Raw genomic sequence first — 22075 nt, forward strand, 5'->3', positions numbered from 1 at the left:
CTCGCTGCCTTGCCCAGTTCTGAACTTTGGTTCAGTTGGGTGCTGGGTGCATCTTTGCCAACACAACCCCGATTGAGCTGGTACAAAAAAATGCAAATGATTTTGTAATGTGCGATGCCCTTGGTTCTTTGGTACATTTTAGTTAAGGTTGTGCACTATAAATGAGCTGGCTGTCAGAGTTTACTGGCCTTGACACAACTGATGGAAACAGATCCAAACGTTGGGACACCACTTACAGAACTAATTGTGCTGCCCTTTGAGCTGTACTTTACCTTTCACGGTTTACAGTGAAACAGTAGTCCCTTTTAATGATCAAGGGATAGAGGGCTTCATATGACTTGTTGTAAAAGCAATTATTTGAGGTGACAGCAACTCTGATTTCAGCTTCATCTAAGGGTGTCCTTTCTTTTTCTTTTTCTAAAGATTGTGTTTATTTATTCATGAGAGACACAGCATGAGAGGGAGAGACATAGGCAGAGGGAGAAGTAAGTTCCCTCTGGGGAGCCTGATGTGGGACTGGATCCCAGGAACCTGGGATCATGCCCTTGGCCAAAGACAGATAGATGCTCAATCACTGGGCCACCCAGATATCTCTAAGGGTGTTCTTTCTAAAAATTCAAATTATCCAATGTTGGAATGGAGCTTTCTGGTAGGTAGTAAGCACCCCATCCCTGGAAGTGTTTAAGCACAGACTACATGGCCACATGTCACAAACTCTCTAGAGGCTCTTCCCAATCTCAAGGTCTCTGTACCAAGTCTCAGACTAACAAGATTGCAGTGATTCTGATTACGGAGGCTCACCATTCACTTCCAGCTTTAATTCGTTTGGTCAACTCTCTCTCTTTCCATGATTTACTTGGGCATTTGCCAAGCAACAGCACTCTTGAGGTGGTTCTGCCCTTTTTATTTTATGGCGACAGTGACTCAGAAATAGGTGACGGCCAGAAGTAGGGAAAGCAGGGAGGTGCTGAGGCTCAGTCCTCAGCCACGCAGCCCAGCTCTGGTGCAGCGGGTGGTTTGACATGAGCGAGGTCCCTCAATCCAAAACCTTAGGCTGCTTATCGGACAGTTTTAAAGCATAACCAGTACCTACCTCCCAGGGCTGCTGAAAAGGTGAAGAAAACAGCTATGGAGGATTTAGTGCAAGGCACTTCTAGTGAAGACAATTATGAAGATTCAGTATTTGTTGGCCGTGGTGGTTTTGGTTACTCACCTGGGTTGTCTGTTTTCAATTAGTCAGCAGATCTGTCACTCGTCTGCCACAGATGGATGATGGATTTGATTTTGAGACTTTTGCTAATTATTAGCATTAAAAAAAAAGATGAGTAAGTATAATCATGATTGCGATTTCCATCCTTCTACCTAGAGTACCTTCATTTCTGTAATTCTCTTAATGAAGTTATTTTTAAGAATGGCTTTATTTATTTTAAGATTTTATGTATTTATTCATGAAAGACAAAGAGAGAGAAGCAGAGACACAGGCAGAGGGAGAAGCAGGCTCCCCAAGGGGACCCCAATGTGGGACTCGATCCCAGGACCCCGGGATCATGACCTGAGCCAAAGGCAGACATCCCATGTCTTTAAATAAATTTTGAATTTGCCACTTTTTAAGAGGATAGCCAGTTTAAAGGTCTTTAAACAGCTCCTAATTTCAGTGTGCCTCCCCTAAATTCCAATTTTAAAAGCCTGTGTTCCCTACAGCCTCCCATTCTTACCATTGTCATTGGGAAGCTTGTTCTATTTATCTGTCCAAGAATGTTTGGACTTAAACATTTTTCAGATTTTTGTTTTGTTTACAGAGCGCTGATTCACACAAAAGTGGTAGCTGCCGTCTAACATATGAATTATGCTTGCGCGTGCGGCTCTCCTTTCCCATTGAGACAGAAACGATCCCAGGGAGCGAAGAGCAAAGATAAGCTGAGAACGGAGTTGCGATCTTAGTTTGTGCAGGTGCTGTTTTGTTAATGTGCTGGTGCACGGGCATTGTATTTTTTGCACACACAGTAATAGTCAATTTTTTTTTTTAAGAACATGCATTGCAGTGTTCAGCTCATTACAAGTCATGACAAAGCCCTATTGGAACCAAAGAGAGGACTTACGCTCTTTATATACTAAGAAGCTGTTCCCATTGTAACTCAAAGAATTTTAGTTCAGGAAATATCAACTGGCAATTTGCTTTGTGGGTTGTTTACAGACCAGCCACTTTTGCCTTACATTTCTTATGTGCAGTACTGAGACAAGTCTCACCCTTTGAGATTAGTCTCCTCAAATGTGTTTTAAAGATAAAAATCACACTAGGCCCCAACTGGATCTTTATGTCACGAAACTGCCCCTTATTCCTCTCTCCCTCTCTTCCTCCAATTCAGAGCTAAAACAAACCACTTCATAAGAACCTCATAAATTTTTCCCTCTGTGCACTTCAGTTAAAAGACCCTCCTGTGCTGTGCATTCCGCTCTGTGGGGACCCTGTGTCACAATCCGCTTGTTGGGAGATTAAAGTGGAACATTCGCAGCTCACAGATAGCCTGATGTGTCCCTGTAATGCATCTAGCGGGCCTTCTGAGTGCACTCACTTTCAAAAGGCTAAGGGGAAAGGGACATTTTATCACAATACATAATACATTCAAATTTCGATACAGTTTGTAGAATCAAAAGTAATTATACCTTCCACAGATTAATGGCTTGGGAGCTTTCTCTGAGGCCACCGCCACATTAGAAACTGTCAAGCTCTCTTTTTTGGCATGGAGTAATTCAGTCTCTTCTTCCAATCAGAAAATTTCTAACTTGATTTGTCAATAGTGAATATGATTTCTTGATCTTTTAAAACATTACAGTTGACAAAACATGATACACACCTGACTCTGGGAAAAGAACAAGGGGTAGTGGTAGGGGAGGTGGGCGGGGGGGTGGGGTGGGGTGACTGGGTGATGGGCATTGAGGGGGGCACTTGGCGGATGAGCACTGGGTGTTATGCTATATGGTGGCAAATTGAACTCCAATAAAAAGAAATTTAAAAACAAAACAAACATTACAGTATATGCAGTTCTTTTCTGGGCTCCTCTGTCTTCTCCCCTTTTTTGGAGCTCAGTCTTGTCCTCAGCTAAGCTGCTTTGTACCTGTTCACTTTGAGCGACAGCTTAGTTTTCTCTCATTATCATTCTTCAATAACAATTCACATCCTTTACCAAGTAATCTTTGCCAAGAATCCACAAAACGGTGGAGTAGGTATCAAGGGCAGGAGAAGCTTTAAGAAATCACCTGCATTTAGTGGTGGCCCCTACTTTTTATAGAATAGGAATCTGAAATTCATCCAAGAGCACACATTTGCAATGTGCTATATTTTATCTAGTCTCTGACACCAAAGATTTATAAAATATACCATTGCTTCATGGAACCATAAGACCGAAAAAGAAACATTGCTGATTTAAATTATGAATTCACTTTGCCAGTGAAACACATCCGGATCTCAGAGAGATTGCAAGTGTCAGACTACTGCATGAACACAAACATATCTCTCATTTGTGGAATGTATAATTTGTACTCTTGTTTTTCATAAATAGAACAAATATTGTGGGGAATAGGCACATGTCTCCTTCTAAAGAGAAATCAAGATAGCTGTTGAGGTTGGGGAGAGGGCAGCCCCCAGAAGAGGAAAGGGAAGATGGGAGTACCAAGATTTAAAACATTCTTTGGCTAGAGGCCGTCCTAAAATTAGAAACTGAGGGGGGCACTTGACGGGATGAGCACTGGGTGATATGCTATATGTTGGCAAATTGAACGCCAATAAAAAAATAATAATTAAAAAAAAAAAGAAACCTATTACTTATGCCCCTGCGAGGCACAAGTTTCCAATATCCTCATCTGATTACAGATATTTCTTTCTCTGCAGCTTGTGGTTCTTTTTTTCTTATTTTTTTCTTTCTTCCTCTCCTCCTCCTTCTACTTCTTCTATTTTGCAAGGCACTACCTAAATGATAGCCATTGTGCGAAGCTCCTAAGCCTTTAAGACAGCCACACGGGTGGCTGCTCCCGTGTTCCCCACTGCTGATAGCTATGCCCTTAACCACCTGGGAGAGGAGTGCGTCTGGGAGCTGTCTTTTCTGCCCCCTCAGGGCTTGACTTGATTGTCTCCAGCAAACCAGAGCCACCTCTGGGGCTCTGGAGAGTGATGCTAGCTTCTTCTCAGGGAATAGCTGGATCCTTGGCCTAAGAACGACAGATACTTATTAGAAATAAACAGGCTGAGAACCTCAAAACTAATGACATGGCTGCTGTAAAAAAAAGTTATTTATTTATTTGACAGAAGGAGAGAAAGCATAAGCAGGGGGAGCAGGCAGGCAGAGGGAGACCTCAGAGGGTCTCCGCTGAGCAGAGAGCCCGATGCGGGGCTCAGTCCCAGAGCCCTGAGATCGTGACAGGAGCCAAAGGCAGATGCTTAACCAACTGAGCCACCCAGGTGCCCCTGGCTTTTGTTTTGAAGTATGTACCCAATGGCAAAGTCTGAGTGTAAAATAAAAACAATGTGATCATTTGCACTTGATACTTCCTCCCTAGACCATGTGTTGTCTGTAGGTACAGCCTTTGAGGAGATCTGGTGTTTGTCTTTCAGGTGCTATTTGATTACTAACTTGCTTTAAAATTTTTCTTTCCTTATATAGATGATGACTTTTGCCCGGAGATGAAATGTAACGTTCCAGTCTCCAATGAAAAGGAAAGATGTGGTATGTGTGTCAACACAAGTCTCAGAAATCACCAGCATTTAGTTAACATCTTGCTTTTGTTACTCAATATTTTTCATTCTATTCAAAATACCACAAAATTAAGATAATAGATTCACGAAACTGATTCAGAGATATTAATTACTTCTTAGCTTGTTTCCAGACTTATTACAATTCATTACTTTCTCCTGATGTGGTTAATGTTGTCATACTTTGGAGCTGGTATGCTGTGCCATTATCAATTTTTATAAAGCTCCACTTACACGATTATATCACTTTGATTTTTAAAATGTCTTCATTTATTTCCTGGAAGTTATTGAGCTGACATAAAAAAAAAAGCCATTCTCTAATGGGAGTGAATTTTCATAAGCTATTTCCATCAAATCTCATCCTCAGATGCCGCATTTGGCCCCGTGTCAGGCATTCGATTTCTTTGTTGGCGTTGTCTTTCTTATATGAGTGTTTGCAGGTAATCCTCGTGCCAGTTAACGGTCTAATAAATTATATTGAGTGCATTACAGATTGTAATATATTATACGTATTGTTGATTGTTTTCATAAATGTTTTCCAACCAAAATCTGAGACAGTAGAAGCAAGTGTTTTAAAGCAAAGTCTATAGATCACAAAGCAAAAAAAAAAAAAAAAAAAAAACTGGACGGTTTTCCTATTACACTGTGAGGCAATCGCTGCATAATCTCTACCAAAAGATCCCCTTGGGCAATGGAATTTAATCTCTTAGGAGGGACATCCGCAGGATTGTCAGCTCCCTCCTTGCTCTGAGCTGCGTTGGTTGGCCAGTTTGCTGGCTGCTTGTCTGTTGACTCTCAGGTCCGTTCCCAGGCATCTGTGTTCTTTTACAAGCAGGGTGGAAGTCTGCAAACTTTATTTAACAGACTCCCTTACCACGCGGCTTCCTTCTGTTCTTCTAGCAGGAGGCCTTAGCAGGAGATTGGAAGGTGGGAATAAGAGAGAGGACATTTTCTCTCCTTTTTTTGCTTCAGGCGGCTCTTCTGGTGGCAGCAGCCAAAGAATGAGCTTAATCCCCTGGTCTTGGAGAGAAGTGGCAGTGGCAGTGGCTTCCCCAGCAGCGGGAGATTATCCAGCAGGTGCCACAGCAGTGACCATGGGCTCTTGGATAGTACTTTTTCTTTTCCTCCTGCCAGTGGAGTGGAAGTGCTGTCTTGTATATTCAAACCCTCCTGCCTTAGTCCTTTAACCTCTCCAATATTTAGTGACCAATTTCCTGTCCTGTTAGCTCCATTTGAAATTCTTAAAGTTGTTTCTGTTTTCCTGACTGAGCCCTGACCAGTGAATTTTGTAAAACCATGCAGAATCTGAGAATACAGATGGGAAATACCCAAACGGGGACTCACGGGACTTTGATCGTGCATACAGGTCTCAGTGAGCAAATATTATTAAACTTCCATTGGCAACATGTTGTACTAAGTTCTAACAAGGAACAGAGAGTATAAGAGTATAAAGATTGTATATTCAGGCTACAGAGGCTGCTAATTTATGATGCAAGAATTTTGTTCAGACTCTAATCATTTATCTTTATTCTGTTCATATAAACAGATGGTAAAAATAAACAGCTGACATGTCTCATCTCTTCCCTATTAGCCTGGCACTCCGGTTATGGTCCCTCCCCATTTCCCACCATCATATTCCATCAAATACATTAAAACTCATGGAAAGCAGGACTCTGATGACACGAAGCCCCTTCCTACTTCCCTCATTGTACTGTAGCTGCAGATTCTGGAAAGCTATCTTTTCTGGTCATCTCTGTTCTGTTAGAAGAATCCCAAATAGATAAAGCATCCATCACTCCAATCTGTTATGGAAATTTTTGTAACATCTCTATTTCAAGTTTGACTTTTTATTGCAACTCCTCCCTTGGGTTGAAGGTGGTGGTTATATGAGTCACAGGCACACAGTGTACTCAAAACACTCTCCCCCTAGACTGGCTCTTTGCTTAAATGTCTCAGCGTGTTCTCCCTCAAGATGCCTTCTTACCAAAGAGCCTTCTTAGATCTTACCTTGTCCCTCCCACATCCCCACCAAATCAAATGTGTCGGCATCCTGTAGTGAGTTCAACCTAGGCCCAAGCTGGACCCTTAGCTATATAAAATATTCTCCATTCATCAAAGAGTTCAAGTTTCCATGGCATTGTCTGTGCCTATGTTGGGCACCATTGTTTGCGATTTGGATCAATTGATTTCTCTGTGCCTGAATTTCCTTACCATGTTTTTTTTTTTTAAGATTTTATTTATTGATTCATCACACACACACACACACACACACACACACACACACACATAGAGGCAGAGACATAGGCAGAGGGAGAAGTAGGCTCCATGCCGGGAGCCTGATGTGGGACTCGATTCCAGGACCCTGGGATCAAGACCTGAGCCAAAGGCAGATGCTCAACCACTGAGCCACCCAGGCATCCCTCCTGACCATGTTTAAAAGAACAAAGACAAGAACGAGGAGAAATATCCGTGGAATGGTGCCAGTCCACTCCTGATAGCATTTGATTTCAAAATACTTTCTGTAAATACTTGCTACATAAATGCTTTAATTAATGATAATAAGATTCCTTTCACGGTTTTGCTTCAATAACATGGAGTCTCAATGCCCCGTGGTCCCATTTCCTCATCTGTTTCTTCGAAGTCACCTAATATCATAGTGGCATGGGATTCAAGCCCCTTTAGTGTTAATTTAAGGAAACAATTATTTTGACTAACCTTGCAAGCTTCTAGCTCTTTTAATTTGCAAACCAAGGTTAAAGAGATTCTTACTAAAAGTCACGTCAAGTAATGTTTAAAAGTAAAACACCCTCAGCTTTTTTTAAGGTTATATAGTACTAAGTAAAGTTTAACTAGGAAAGATTAATATTAAGTAATGAACATGTACTGTCCATGTACTCTCTCCTGTGCTGATTATTCAGGAATCATTCTTTGCTCTTAACTAAAGTGTGCCTGTGTGTTTGTGTGTGTTGTGGGTTAAAGTCCCATTTTTTATGTCATTCACTCATGTGTGCCAGTGGGGACTTTTGAGGGATCACAATGCAGGGATCAGAGAAACTGGAAAAGAAGCTCATTTTTTTCCAACCATTTTATTGTTGCTTTTGTGCCTGCAAGTGCAGCCTGTATAATAGCACAGGGCTTTAGGGTGAGGCTCACTGCAATACCTTTCTCTTCTATTCTAAGTCCGTCTCAGGGTTAATCATTTCCTCCTAGGAGGTGATGCTATAATAAAGATAATTAAATTGAAATTTAATATAGTGGGGCTTGCACTATAGCTTTATATCAGTTGAGGGTTCTGAGAGAAACCAGCACTGTGAGGGTGGAGTGTATGCTACGTAATTAACAATTACGTTTGTCAGGTTTATGAAACAGAAAATTAATAACACGGAGACTGTGAAACAGTGAACAAAGCTGAAATTCTGAATTAAGGTGACTGGGCTGTCATTTACCCTTGTAGCAATGGGTGTCTTTCTCTTTTGGTGATAGAACATTGGATCGTGTTGATTTACTCATATGTAACTCCTCTCACTCCTAGCCTTGGTTTTTGTTTTTGTTTTCCTCCAAAGAGCAGTGATTCTCAATCTTGGCTGTGCATCACTTGAGGGAGTTTTTAAAAAATCCTCATACCCAGGCTCACCCCAGACCAATCAAAGCAAAACCTCTGGGGGTTGGCCCCAGGCACCGGTATTTTGAAAAATTCTCCAGGGGATCCAAAGTGTTTGGATCACATTCATCAGTGTTTAGTGTGTCCTGTTTCTCTAGAGGAAGGTGTTAGGCTAAAAGAAAAAAGGGAAGAAAAGAATAGGAATGAATTATTGCATATAATTAAGTGTTCAAGGACTGTATTCACCTTGACAAAAAGTGGCAAAGGCGTTATTAAGACTGAATGGCCCTTGCTAATGTTTAGATACCTGTGCTTCCTGGGAGAGAAGCTCTGAGAAATCTCAACCCCTCCCTACCCTTCACTCCCTGGCCCCCCAGAAGCCATGAGTGTTTGGGTTTTTTGTTTGTTTGTTTGTTTTTAAGATTTTATTTATTTATTGATAAGAGACACAGAGAGAAGCAGAGAAAAAGGCAGAGGGAGAAGCAGGCTCCCTGCAGGGACTCGATCCCAGGACCCTGGGATCACAAGCTGAGCCAAAGGCAGATGCTCAACCACTGAGGCACCCAGGTGCCCAGCCATGAATGTTTTAAGGTTTCTGAGTGAGGCCAAGAATCTCCCAAATTATTGTGGACAAATGCTGGCTCCTCCCTTGCTTCTCAGGTCTCGGGTAAGCTCTCTGGCAGAATGAGGGGGAAACATGGCCAGAGTGATAATCCCTTAACTGCGAAACAAACATGGATGCTTGGCAAATCCACATTTTAACCATGCCTTAGGGCGGAGAGGCAGCACATGGGGATCTCCTTGGAAAGTGAGTGCTTCTAACATCAAATTAGGCAATTCTTTTTTTTTTTAAGATTTTATTTTTTTTATTCATGAGAGACACAGAAAGGCAGAGACATAGGAAGAGGGAGAAGCAGTCTCCATGCAAGGAGCCTGATGTGGGACTCGATCCCAGGACCCTGGGATCATGACCTGATCCAAAGGCAGATGCTCAACCACTGAGCCACCAACGCATCCCCAAATTAGACAATTCTTGCCCTGAGGTGTAGGGTGAAAGGCTGATTTATACACACACACACACACACACACACACATGTAACACACAAGTACAAAATAATCCTGGATAAATAGTTTTTCTTCATTGTTCTCTTTAATTAGTTGTCCTCTAGAGAAGATTAGGAGTGAGTTTATTATTTATTTATGTGCCTAATTTTTCTGTGGTAAAAGATGTATTTTGAAGCTACTCTTCATGCTCTTATTGAGAATGTCTAAATTTGACAACAGTAGCAAACTGTCTAAATATGCTTGCAAAGACTAATTACTAATTGAATTTTGCCTCTTTTCTAGGACTGGAGCATACCCTGTACTTAAGAAGAAGTGGGGAGGGGGAGATTGTTGTGTAGGAGTCAGCCTGCATCATGGGATTTATATGCTGAAAACTTTCTTCTTTTTTTCCTGTTTCAATTTTGACACAAACCACTGGAGTTAAAGACGAACTGGATAAACTTTGTTTTGCTCCAGCATAATCATACTTGAAGAAAACAATGTATTTCCTTCTCACCATAGCCAGCGTGATTATAAATGCTTCTTTTTACAGTCGGCCATATATTAACATAACCGCAGAACTTTGATAACAATTATACTCACTCAGATCAGTTTTTCCGACTGTGTATTTTTCTACAGAGATTATTGAGATTTTTCTGCTATTAATTCAAAGGAATGAGAAAAAGTAATTATGCATGTGACTGAGAACAAAAGACTTAAGTCTATTAAAATATTAAAGCCTTGAAATTGAAATTGGGTTAATCACATTTATCAATCCAACTCATTTTTAATTTGCTTTCTCTTTTATTAAATACTACTGCTTATGTTACTTATGGATGTATCTAAGTAACCAAATAACTAGAGGGTAGCCTTATAGTTTGGGCTCTTTCAGCTCATTTTGGTCCCTGTAATGACCACTCAGACATGACAAGTAGTTCTCTAAAGATTTCAGCTTTGTCAGGCTGGATTAGATGTCCCCAAATTGTCCTGGTCTCATAGATCTTACCTAAAATCTCATACTGTCAAACTGGTCCTAATTTTTCTAGCAGCAGAGTATTTTAGGGCCCCTGAGTGGTTCTAGTCAGTTATGTATCTGACTTCGGCTCAGGTCGTGATCCCAGGGTCCTGGATTCAAGCCCTGTGTTGGGCTCCTTGTTCAGCAGAGAGTCTGCTTCTCCCTCTCCCTCTGTCCCTCCCCCTGCTCGTGCTCTCTCTCTCTCTCTCTTTCTTAAAATAAATAAATAAAGTATTTTTTAAAAAGAAATTTTTAAGCTTCTGAAGAATGGAGACTGTTTTTAACAAGTAGTTTACATATATTAATGATTATTTAAAAAACACTAAAAAACAAATTCTTGCAATTGGAATTGTAAATGATCTAATCTTTACCTGATGCAAAACATACTTTTTAAATGTCTAATTCTAATAAATATAACACATTGACTAAGGCCAAAGTGAAACTTCTATGAACAGTCTCTGGGTAAAGTGACATTTAGACAGATATAATTCATAGACGGTTCTTGACTTACGATGGTTCAACTTAACGATTTTTTGACTTTTTGTGATATGAAAATTATATGTTCAGTAGGAACTGTACTTTGAATTTTGAATGTTGATCTTTTCCGGGGCTAGAGATATACAGTATGATCCTCTCCCCTGATGCAGGGCAGTGGCAGCCACAGCCCCCAGTTAGCCAGGAGATCAGGAGGTTTAACAATGGACATACCCATACCCATACCCATTCTGTACCCAGCCCACCATTCTGTTTTTTACTTTCAGCACAAGAGTCCATAAATTGCATAAAATACTCGACACTTTATTATCACTTAGGCTTTGTGTTAGATGATTTTGCCCAATTATAAGCTAATGTGAGTATTCTGAGAATGTTAAGGTAAACCAGGCTAATATGATGTTTGGTAGCTTAGGTTGATAAGTGCATCAATTTATGTACTTTCAACTTACAATGGGTTGTCAGGATGTAACCCCATCATAAGTCAAGGAAGATCTGCATTTAAGAGATATTTTTGAGTTCTTCATAATATAATGATAAGCTTACAGTTTCTATAATGTTAGTAAATCAGAACAAAAATCCCTTTATATACAAGAAAACATTTTCCAGTCATTAGCAATGTGTAAAAATGAACAAACAAGCTTAATCTGGGGCTTTAGCTTGTGTATGTGATGTTGATCAAGCTGTTTTTTGTTTCCACAATTGCCCCATGATCAGGATAAGCAGGTGAAAAAACCCAGGAATAAACAACCATACCTTCCTTGGTTGAGAGTATGATCAACATAAATAATTTGCAATGTAATTGCTGATAAGGAGTCGGCTCCCTCCTACATGGAAAGGACTCTTAGTTCCAGGGCTGCCCAGAAAGCCTTTGCTTTATCATTAATGTTGATTGCTTGGTTGGTAGCACATCTTTTTTTATAGAGACTTTCAGTAACTTGCAGACCCTCAGAATCTCATTATACCTGAGGATAGAAAGGGGTATTCCAGACTGGTGATTGGTTCTTTTGCTTGGGAGGTTGGAAAGTTGAGAGGGACCTAAGTGTAGCCTTGGCCAGGGCTGGGTAAGCATATGCCACTTGTTTCCTTGGGCCTTCTTGTAGGCTGTTTAAAGGCCACTCAAAGAGCCCACAGTAAAAGAAGACCATGAGCAACATGGTACCCTTGCCTACTGTGATAGCTGAGCTTAGCCAAGAAGATGTTTAAGCTCCCAGACATATGCATCTCTACCAGCCACATAGTCTGTGGTTGCTCATTACTGACCAGGGGACCATGGTTTTCTAGAGTTTATGTATCAAGTGTACAAAATATATGGCATTCATTCCAAAATGTGTCCTGTTGGTGGGAAATGGGGAATCGGCTGAAAGGGGAGGAGCTACTGGTTGGTGCATACCTAAAGAGACCCTGAATTCTTAAAAATGTATATTGTATACTCATGTCCATTTGCTGAATATACCTTTTGTTGACATATAAGCTACCATAGAGTGACTACCTTAACAGATGTGGCATGGTTTGCAAATTAGTGCTTCATTTTTACTAAAATAATTGATACAGAAAAAGTTCACTTGGATTTGAAATCCAAAGACATTATCTCAAGAAATTTCAATATAATTGGTAATTTAAGAAAAACAGGTCCTTCCAAAAGATCCATAGGATGTGAGGGTGATCTGGCTGTGACATCTGTCACCCTGTTGATTGCCAGGGTTGATTTGGCTGATCTGGCTGGCTAGACAGGTGTCCCTTCCTCTCTCATTGCTCTGTGTGCATCCCTCCTGAGGCTGCATACTTGGTCCAAGTGGAGGAGCTTCCTAGACGAGAAGGGGATCATTCTTGGGTCGAGGGTATAAAAGTAGGTGTGCTCCTCTGCTAGAATCTCCAAGCAAGCTCTCAAGATCCATTTATAGGAGAACGTAGGGTAGTCAAGCTTCCAAGACTCCAGACACATCCAAATGAGGCACTGCATGTGGCAGTCTGCCCTTCTTTAAAAATTTAAAAAAAAAAAAAGGATCCTTAGAGCCTTTTAAAAAGTCAACTGCTGTAACTGAAAGGTTTTAAAGATGTTTTAGGGGTGCCTGGGTGGCACAGTTGGTTAAAGCCTCAGACTCTTGGTTTTGACTCATGTCTTGATATCGGGGTCATGATCTCAGGTTATGATCTCAGGGTTGTGATCTCAAGTAGTGAAATCCACAGAGTCAGGATCCGTGCTCAGTGGGGAGTCTGCTTAAGACTTTCCTTCTCCCTCTGTCCCTTCCTCTGAATGCAATCCCTCTCCCTCTAAAAATAAATAAATAAAATCTTTTAAATAAATACATTATGTACTCATTTAGATGTATTTAATAGATCACAAATACCAAGAATTTGAAGGAACCATCATTGCAAAGCATTGGCTAGGAAGTAGGCATAGCCCTTTCAAGATTACAACCTGGTAAGAAAAGAGACATATTTGCAGAAGCAAACTCAAATTTCTCTTTAAATATTTTGACATAATTGTATTGGAAGTTTGACTTAAAAAGGGTATCTTTTCTAATACTTTCCATTTCATTTCTCTTACCACAATTTTACAATATAAGTAAAATAAAAGAATATTGGTAACCAATCCCCAAATAGATATTCTCAAACTCTTTCTGGTTTACCATGGCGAATTTAAATAATATTATCATTTTTTTGTGTGCTTCATGAAAAAAAAAGATTGGGAAGACTTATTTATCAAGCTTCAAATACATATCTCTATGTTTAAGGGATGTATTGAGATTCTATCATTATCTATCTATCTATCTATCTATCATCTATCTATCTATCTATCATCATCTATCTAGATTACAAGAGTAAAATCATCTCTCCTCTGCAGATCATGTGTTTCTTTTTCCTTTCCTCCCTTATCCACTCACCTAGTGCATTAATATGCATTTCCCCTTCAAAGGGTTGTGCAGAATGGAATATTCATTATGAGACAAGATATATTAATGCCATTCTAATGAAAGAATGTCCCACAGACTGCTATGTGTACATATACAAACCCCAGGGCTGAGAATGTTCTTCAACTATGGATTGTAGGCAAGTATAAAACTACTAGGAATGTAAAGACAAGCCCAGCATTTCATGTTTTTAGGTTAACTCCATGATGTCATAAAACCAGCCAAAGCATAAGGAAAATGAGGATGATAAAAGCTGATTGACCTCCTGTATCTAAAATCCAAAAAATGAAAAGTATCCCCCCACATATATGTGGCTAGTCCCTCATCCCGTTTCTTCCATGTCCTCACTAATTTACCTGCTCAAGTACAATTTTTCTGAAATCATCTATCAGTTGGGCAATCAGCACCTATTATGTTAGATCTGAGAGACCCAAATACCTGCTAGTTCTTGTGGCACAGGTACGGTTTGAGTGTTGTAAGTGCCTCGCAATTAACCAGGCCTTTTTATTATTTTGGACTCTCCACGTCACTGCCTTCTTTCACCATAGACGATGAAATGACAAGGTTTTGAAAGTGCATTTTCTTATTTTCTATAATATGTATTTTTAAATCACACTGACGGTTTTACTCCACAGCACACGAGCAATTGCTCAACTTTTTATGAATATCTTTATCCCAACAAAATCACTCAGGGAAGAGATGTTTAAGGAGATAGATTTCAGCTTCATGCTTCAGAGGGGTGGTTGTAAATCATGGCATGGGAGGAGGAAAACAAATATAAAAATGATGAAATGTACCTGGATAGGAGTGTGTTTTTAATCACTATTTTTATAGGCAGGTGCAATTCTCAAAACTTTTTCTCAGTGGGGCCATACTATGTGAAGTTCAGCTGCCAGCCTTTCTGTAGAATCAACGGCTACTCTCTGTTCTGTTCATGACCATGCCTACTTCACTTTGTGGGAAGCAGAATTCCAAGTCTGGACTGTTTCAGGGGACACCTAACCTTTCCAAGATGGGGCTTCTCCCAATCTTTCTGCCTTGTGAAGGATTTGCTTGTAAATAGATGTCAGCCTTGAAGCAATGGGACTGCTTCCTGAATTGCTTAGAGCTAGCTACAATTTACCAGCCTCTGAAGTGGCATTAAAGCAATGTTCATTTTTTAATGAGTATTAAATTTACTTTTAGCCAAACCCTCTAGCTGACAATGAAGTGTTCGTTGGGCTTGCTATTGGCTCTCTCTTTGCTAATTGCTCTGCTGCCTGTGATTACTCTCTCTCTCTCTCTTTGGATGCTAAAGCTTAATGTTTGAGTCTTATACTTAATTTCAAGTAGGAACAGCAGTAAAACTCTCCAGATTTCAAGTCTCTGAGTAGGGTCCCTCCTCAATTATGAAACAAAGCCACATAGCGAGGGTGGAAAAAACATGAGTTGTCAGAGAAGGTCTAGATTTGAGTCCTGACCCTACCGCTCTATCGGGGATTGGTTAACTACACCTGTGCACCAAATCCAGCTCACTACCCCATTGAGCCTGAACTTCAAACTAAGAATGGGTTTTGCATTTTTTTAATGGCTGGGGGAAAATAAAAAGAACAGTATTTCAAGGCAAAAATTATATGAAATTCAAATTTCAGTGTCCGTAAATAAAATTTCCTGGAATATAGCCATACTCATTCATTTATGCATGGTCTATGGCTGCTTTCCTGCAACAGCAGCAGACTTGAATTGTTGCAACAGCAACCATATGGCCCACAAAGCCTAAAATATTCACTATCTGGCCCTTTACAGAAGCACTTTACTGATCCCTGATTCACACAGTTGATTGATCACGGGCTGGTTAATCTACTCTCAGGGCCTCAGTGGCTTCATCTGTAGACAGGGATCAATAACCATGGCGACATCACAGAGCGATGGTGAAGAACAAATGAGGTCATTATCTCTCAGCATCTAGAAATCTCATTGTTTCCAAAAAAATCAAAACAGAATTAGTGGCTGTTAGCCGTTGGAAAGTAAAAACAGAATTATTGATTATTGGTTGTTTCATTCTGATCATTGGACTTATCCTTCTACCAGTTTGACTCAATTTATTTTTAAATAGATGATGTATGGTCTATGTAATACATTTATTCAGATTAGACATGATTTAGAACTAGGCAATTTAAAGGAGTCTAAACACATACTTATTGAATGCCTGTAATGAACCTGGTGCTCATCCTTGAAGATGGATTATATAGGAATGAAGCTGCTTCATTCTCGCAAAATACCTTTTGGAAAAAGTTCTCAAAAGCATATCTATGTGCATAATTTTTGCCACTTGATCCTATTTATGATGTGTCTATAGGTTCCCTTTCATTGTGCCTAGATCACCAAAAGAAGACAGCGTAAACCCACATCCGTCAAACATCTTTGGGCTCTGGGCTACAGTTACATAGAAAATAAAGGGAATAATAAAAGTATTTATTCTTCTTGTCTGACATACATTAGGTTTACCCCTAGGACAAACTTAAATAAGTTAGAAGGTTGCTTACATTTTCCACCTCAAATTCTACGTCCCAAACAGGTTTTTGAATGAAAATCCAATACGATTTCTCATCTGATAGGAGGAAGGCATTTGCCATGTTACTAATGAAGGAAAAAAATAGAGGAAATCCATTTGGTTCTTTCCTGATTCTTGTCCAAAGCAATTGCCTCCCACTGCGGACTGCTCTCACTGTTCAAACAGTGCTGGTTTAGGCCAGGCCTTCAGTCTATTTTGATCTAGGAGAGCTAACTTCTTTGATGTGTATCAGTGGCTTCTAAAATGCTCTGCCAGGTTTAATCAAAGGTACATAACTTCAACAAAAATAAATGGCAAGAAATGATCACAGAGTCGCGTGCAGGGTTTGTAAGCAGCCTCCGGACTTTGCTGGGCCGGGCCCCCTCCTCAGAGGACAAATGTGGAAGCGTAGAGAGTCTTTCTCAGGTGAAATAATTGCAGAGAAACACAACAAAGGGAGGCAGGCCAATATTCTCAGGCCTTCTGATTTCACCGTGCAGCTGATATTCCTCTCGCCTAGTGGCTGGGGCCCACCAAGGCTCTCCAGGGTGCCCCCAGTGAGTGTGTGACCCGGGCATGGAGTCCAAGCCCAGGCCAGGGTCTCCAGAGCCTGGGCCGGGAGGTGGGGAAAGTACTAGATATGAACATTAGTGCTGACATGAGGGACCTTCCCCCGCTGGGGCCACTTGGGTGGTCACTTGCTGGCCTCTTAACCCACGGATCCAAATATGAGGATGGCATTGTGCATCCAGATGCTCCATAACACAAATAAACAGCGGAAATATCCTTTCAGCTTGGCACTGATCCTATCACTACAGTAAAAGTGTTTTCCAAGCATTTTAAACCTCTTGCCTCAAAAATGGTTTCAGATGTGCATATATATGCACGTATATCACTGTCAATTCACATAAAGCACACAATCTAAAGTTTTATTATTTTTTTAAGATTTTATTTATTTATTTATTCATGAGAGATACAGAGAGAGAGTGAGAGGCAGAGACAGAGGCAGAGGGAGAAGCAGGCTCCGTGAAGGGAGCCTGATGTGGGACTCAATCCCAGGTCCCCAGGATCACACCCTGGGCTGAAAGGCGGCGCTAAACCGCTGAACCACCCAGGGATCACCAATCTAATGTTATTATTATTACAAGATATCTTAGACTTTAACTTCTTGTAAGGATGATGTCTGATGCTTTCTTTCTGATCCTCAGTGTGTATTATTTGAGGCACCTGCCAGAGGTCTCTACACCATATTTGGAAACCACTATGTCATCTAGATAGCTTCGAGTGACTTTCCGAAAAGTCCATCAAAATATTAAAAATCCAGAACTACAGGATGTTTCTTTCTTTTAGGCTAGCCTTGTGATTGGATAAAATCCTACCTGACCACTATCCCTGATCTTCTGTTGTTAATCACTCCTATGCATTTCTCTTTTTCCTCTTTTCCCAAAAGAAACTCCCCTTCAACCCACCTGTCATTTCATCCTATTACATGGCCTTAAATACTGAAAATATTCTGGCAATTATCAGAGCTTTATCTCCTATTGGACCACTCCCCTCAACTGTAGATTCACACATCAGTTTTAACTTAGCATGGCTAAAACTGAATTAGATGCCCCCACCACACATACCTATCCTGCCCTGAGTCCTTATCATCTCAGAAAATGCAAAAACATTCTACTAGATGCTGAGACCAAAGGTGGATTCACCTTTAACTTTCCACTTTCTCTCACTCCCTCCATTAGTACATCCTGTTGTCTGGACTTTCCAAAGGCAGGCATATACTTTATATCACCTTTACCACTAATTCTCTAGTCCAGCCCACCATCATCTCTTACACAGACGATCACAACAGACTCCTTCAAGTCCTCTGTATGTGGAGATTCCAGAATGGACTTTTCATTATTTTTTATTATTATTTTTAGAATGAAGAAAGAGAATGTACATGGGAGTTGTGGGAAGAGAGAGAGAAAGGGTCTTAAGCAGGCCCCACCCCCAGGGCAGAGCCCAACATGAGGCTCCTGAGATCATGACCTGAGCCAAAATCAAGAGTCAGGCACTTAACTAACTGAGCCCCCAGAATGCACTGTTTAAAACATAAGCTAGGTCAGGGCAATTCTTTGCTCAACATTCTCCAGTGGCTTCCCATCTCATTTAGAGAAAAAGAAAGAGGATCTAACTGCCCCTGCCCTTTATAAAGATTTCAACTTATACACTCTCAGTTCTTTATGCTCTGTCCTCTTGCTATTCCTAGAATTCACTGGCACCTTTTACCTCAGGACCTTTGCACTTGCTCTTCTGCCAAATAGTCATCTTCCTATTCCCCTACCTTCTCCTTTTTTTCTGTGTTTTTCAAATGTTCTCATCTCAGTGAATTCTCTTCTGACCAGCCTATTTTAAATTGCAAGCCATCCTACTTACCCTGTGTCTTCTTTTCCTCTCATCATCAGACAGACGGCACACTTAATTAATTTATTTTCTGTTCAACTTGCCTAGAATGTAAAGCTCTGTGAGGACAAGGATTTTTGTTTCATCCATTGCTGTATTTGTAGTATAAAGAACAGAGCCTGGAACATAACAGGTTCCCCGGAAATGTATCTGAATGGATGGCTGGATGTATGTGGACTATGGGTGAAAGTGATCTACACCAGATGTGGTTAACTCCATTGTCATAGAATTAATGGCAACTTTTAAATCTTCCTTATAGAAATTCCCGTAGTTTTTAAACAAAATAATGAACATATTTATGATCAGAAAAAAATTTAAAAGTCTTATTAAATATATTTTAATGTTTAAACATAAAGGGTATGAAAGAAACAAAAGGAAGAAAACAAAATCATGTGCGCATACAGATGAATATATCATAAATATGCACAAATATATGCACATAAAGAAAACAAAGCAGGCCACACTATTTGCAATGTTTTCACGTGCCAAAACTATGAATCATATTTTTTTTCTTATTCTCCTTTATTTCTTTTCATTAATGAGTAGGCATTCTTTTACAGCAAAACAAATCAGCCTTTAAAATAGAGATTAGGGGATCCCCGGGTGGCTCAGCGGTTTAGCGCCGCCTTCAGCCCAGGGCGTGATCCTGGACACCTGGGATCCGGTCCCACAACGGGCTGCTTGGAGACTGCTTCTCCCTCTGCCTGTGTCTCTGCCTCTCTCTCTCACTCTCTGTGTCTCTCATGAATAAATAAATAAAATCTTTAAAAAAATAAAATAAAGGTTAAATGAATTGTCATACACACACATATAAATGGAAGAATAAGTCAATATATAATCTTAGCTCTCAGTTACTCATGAGCAGTCCTAATTAAGTTGCTAACGATTTTGTTATTTACATTTTTAAAATTTTTATTAAATCCTTTATCTTCCTGTCTTTCTATTCAGAGATAAAATTTGACTAAGAGAAGTAAAATACATCTTTTTGCCTCAAGTTTATTTCTTACTTTTGTTGAGAACGTTTCACAAACGTGTATTCCTGGATAGTTATATTAAAATCTTCAGTAGAATGTAGTAGGATCACTTTATGTTCTCAATTCTTGAGTTCTTTCTTTTATATATATAAATATTTTATTTATTTATTCAGGAGAGAGAGAGAGAGAGAAAGAGAGAGGGGCAGAGGGAGAAGCAGGCTCCTTGCAGGGAGCCCAACGTGGGACTCGATTCCAGGTCTTCAGGATCAGACCCTGGGCTGAAGGCAGGTGCTAAACCACTGAGCCACTGGGGCTGCCCCTCAACTCTTGAGTTCTTTAAGGAGTAACAGTGATCCGATGATTCCATCGTTAAAAACTATTTTGATTAATTCTATATTTTCAAAATATTCTAGAACATTTTAATAAAATACACTTAAATAATAGTCCTTTAAAAGATTGTTCTGCTGCCATCAGGAAGGATATTTGCTAAAATGAAGGACTCTTCTTTCACCCTTGGCATTGATAGCGATTAATCAGTACAACAATGATCAAAACCTTTTCTGGTTGGCCTCTTGCTGGGCTTTATTTTGCATTTGTTGCTGGCTATTGCCTTTTGAGACATAAGCTTGTATGTTTATTTTGCAGGACTCATTTTACTGTTACAAAGGAGGATGATTTATGTTTCCTTCCCTATGTGAAATCAAGCAAACAACATCCCTCTCAGATCTGGGGGAAATGGCTTACCTCCTCTCCCTCCTTTCTAGGCATGGGATTCATCTTCCAATCCCAAACCCAAGGACGTCCAAGGGGATACTCACCATGGACTTTGCTCGGAGTTAGTCCAGATCACCGCTCATGGATGAGAAACAGTAATGTCTGGGGAGTGTATTTACCCAGCACCTCCCTGACATCATGGTGGCCCCTTTGTGAGAGGAGGGAAGCCACACTTCTGCATCCTCAGGCTGTCTGTGGTCATCTGTAAGGTCCTCAACTTCTGTTGCTTCTGTTAATTACACCAAAGTCTATTATTAGATACCTTGTAATATTAAATCATTTGTACAATATCTTCAATGGTCATATACTTTGTACACTTTATAGTATATATACTTTATAGTATTCACATTTCCTTAGACAGAAAATAGGGAGGAGCTAAGAAATGTGCTTTTAGTAGTAGATGTTCATCTCTTTCGTAAGAAAACCCATACAATTTAAATACAACTCAATAGTAAATAGTTTTTACTCTTATTGAAGCAAACCTAACAGAAACTTAATGACTGCTGTGGATTTCTTGTGTGCTCCCCAGGAAAAAGGAGAGTTCTCTCAACAAAGTCCATCTTTGTAATATCCACATCAGCACTATATAGTTCATAGAAACCCCCATTACCTTTCTGCCTCTAGTATAATGTTTGGGTTTGGTTTCTTTTTTTAAGATGGAAGAGGTAAATGTTAATTACATTCAGGGCAGGGGCAAGGAGAGGGTATGGGTTATAAGAAATTGTCTTCTCCCAGCTTATTATTTAAAAAAATGTCTCAAATGGTTTAATATATATATATATATATATATATATATATATATATATATATATATATATAAAATGTTCTAAAATGTGACCTATGCATGGCAGTACAGTTGGTCACAGTGTATAATAAGTTGGCTATAATAAGAGAAGAATAAAAAAAGCCTGGACTACAGCTCTTCCTACTATACCCTTCAGAAGAGAAAAGACAAACTGCTCGCATGGTGGCACCCAGCCAATCTCTAACTAGAATCAATTGCTTTGCCAACAAGGAACACAAAAGATGTTCATTGTTTGCAAACCGAATTTCCTGCAAAGGCACCTTTTCTTCAGGCTAGCAAAACGGAGAACAAGACAATTCCTTCTGCTGTATCTTGCTCTTTCTGTTCTCCCTGTGATGGGAAACCCTTCTGAAGAAGGCAAATCTAAATCTAATCCCACAGGATAAGGAGACTTTTCACTTCACAGCGTGATCTCTTCATTACAGCTGTGTGACCGCAGCAGGCAACTGTTCTGGAAGACAGTGGCCAATATTATAATTATCTACATAAAACAATTCACTGGGTAGCCTTTGTTCTTGAAGATTTTTTTTTTTTAATTTGTATATAGTCTTTCCTCTTACCATGATGTGGCCCAGTTGGGAGAAGGGGTAGCTCCAAGAGCCAGTTCTGGGAGGGGATATGGGGGGAAAGGGAGAAAGAGGTTCATCCCTCCTGCATGCCAGGTCTCAGGATCCCAAACCACCTGCCTTCTGGTTTTGCAGTGCTGGGAGCTCTGACCACATGGCAAGTC

The 22075-nt window shown here is 40.1% G+C and overlaps 1 long non-coding RNA gene across 3 annotated transcripts in view; it reads left to right on the forward strand.

Annotated features, from left to right (window-relative positions):
* Positions 1–22075, forward strand: part of LOC129507532 (uncharacterized) — a 79645-nt gene that overhangs the window by 47800 nt on the left and 9770 nt on the right. For 2 of the 3 annotated variants that reach the window (XR_008664023.1, XR_008664022.1), the window contains exon 3: positions 4659–4721. This is a non-coding gene — a long non-coding RNA (uncharacterized LOC129507532). Of the gene's footprint in view, positions 1–4658; positions 4722–9695; positions 10570–22075 lie in introns of those variants that run through there. The other variant, XR_008664024.1, reaches the window with a different exon arrangement.

Source organism: Nyctereutes procyonoides, unplaced genomic scaffold (genome assembly GCF_905146905.1).
Source record: "Nyctereutes procyonoides isolate TBG_1078 unplaced genomic scaffold, NYPRO_anot_genome, whole genome shotgun sequence".
In the NCBI taxonomy this organism is placed as follows: domain Eukaryota; kingdom Metazoa; phylum Chordata; class Mammalia; order Carnivora; family Canidae; genus Nyctereutes; species Nyctereutes procyonoides.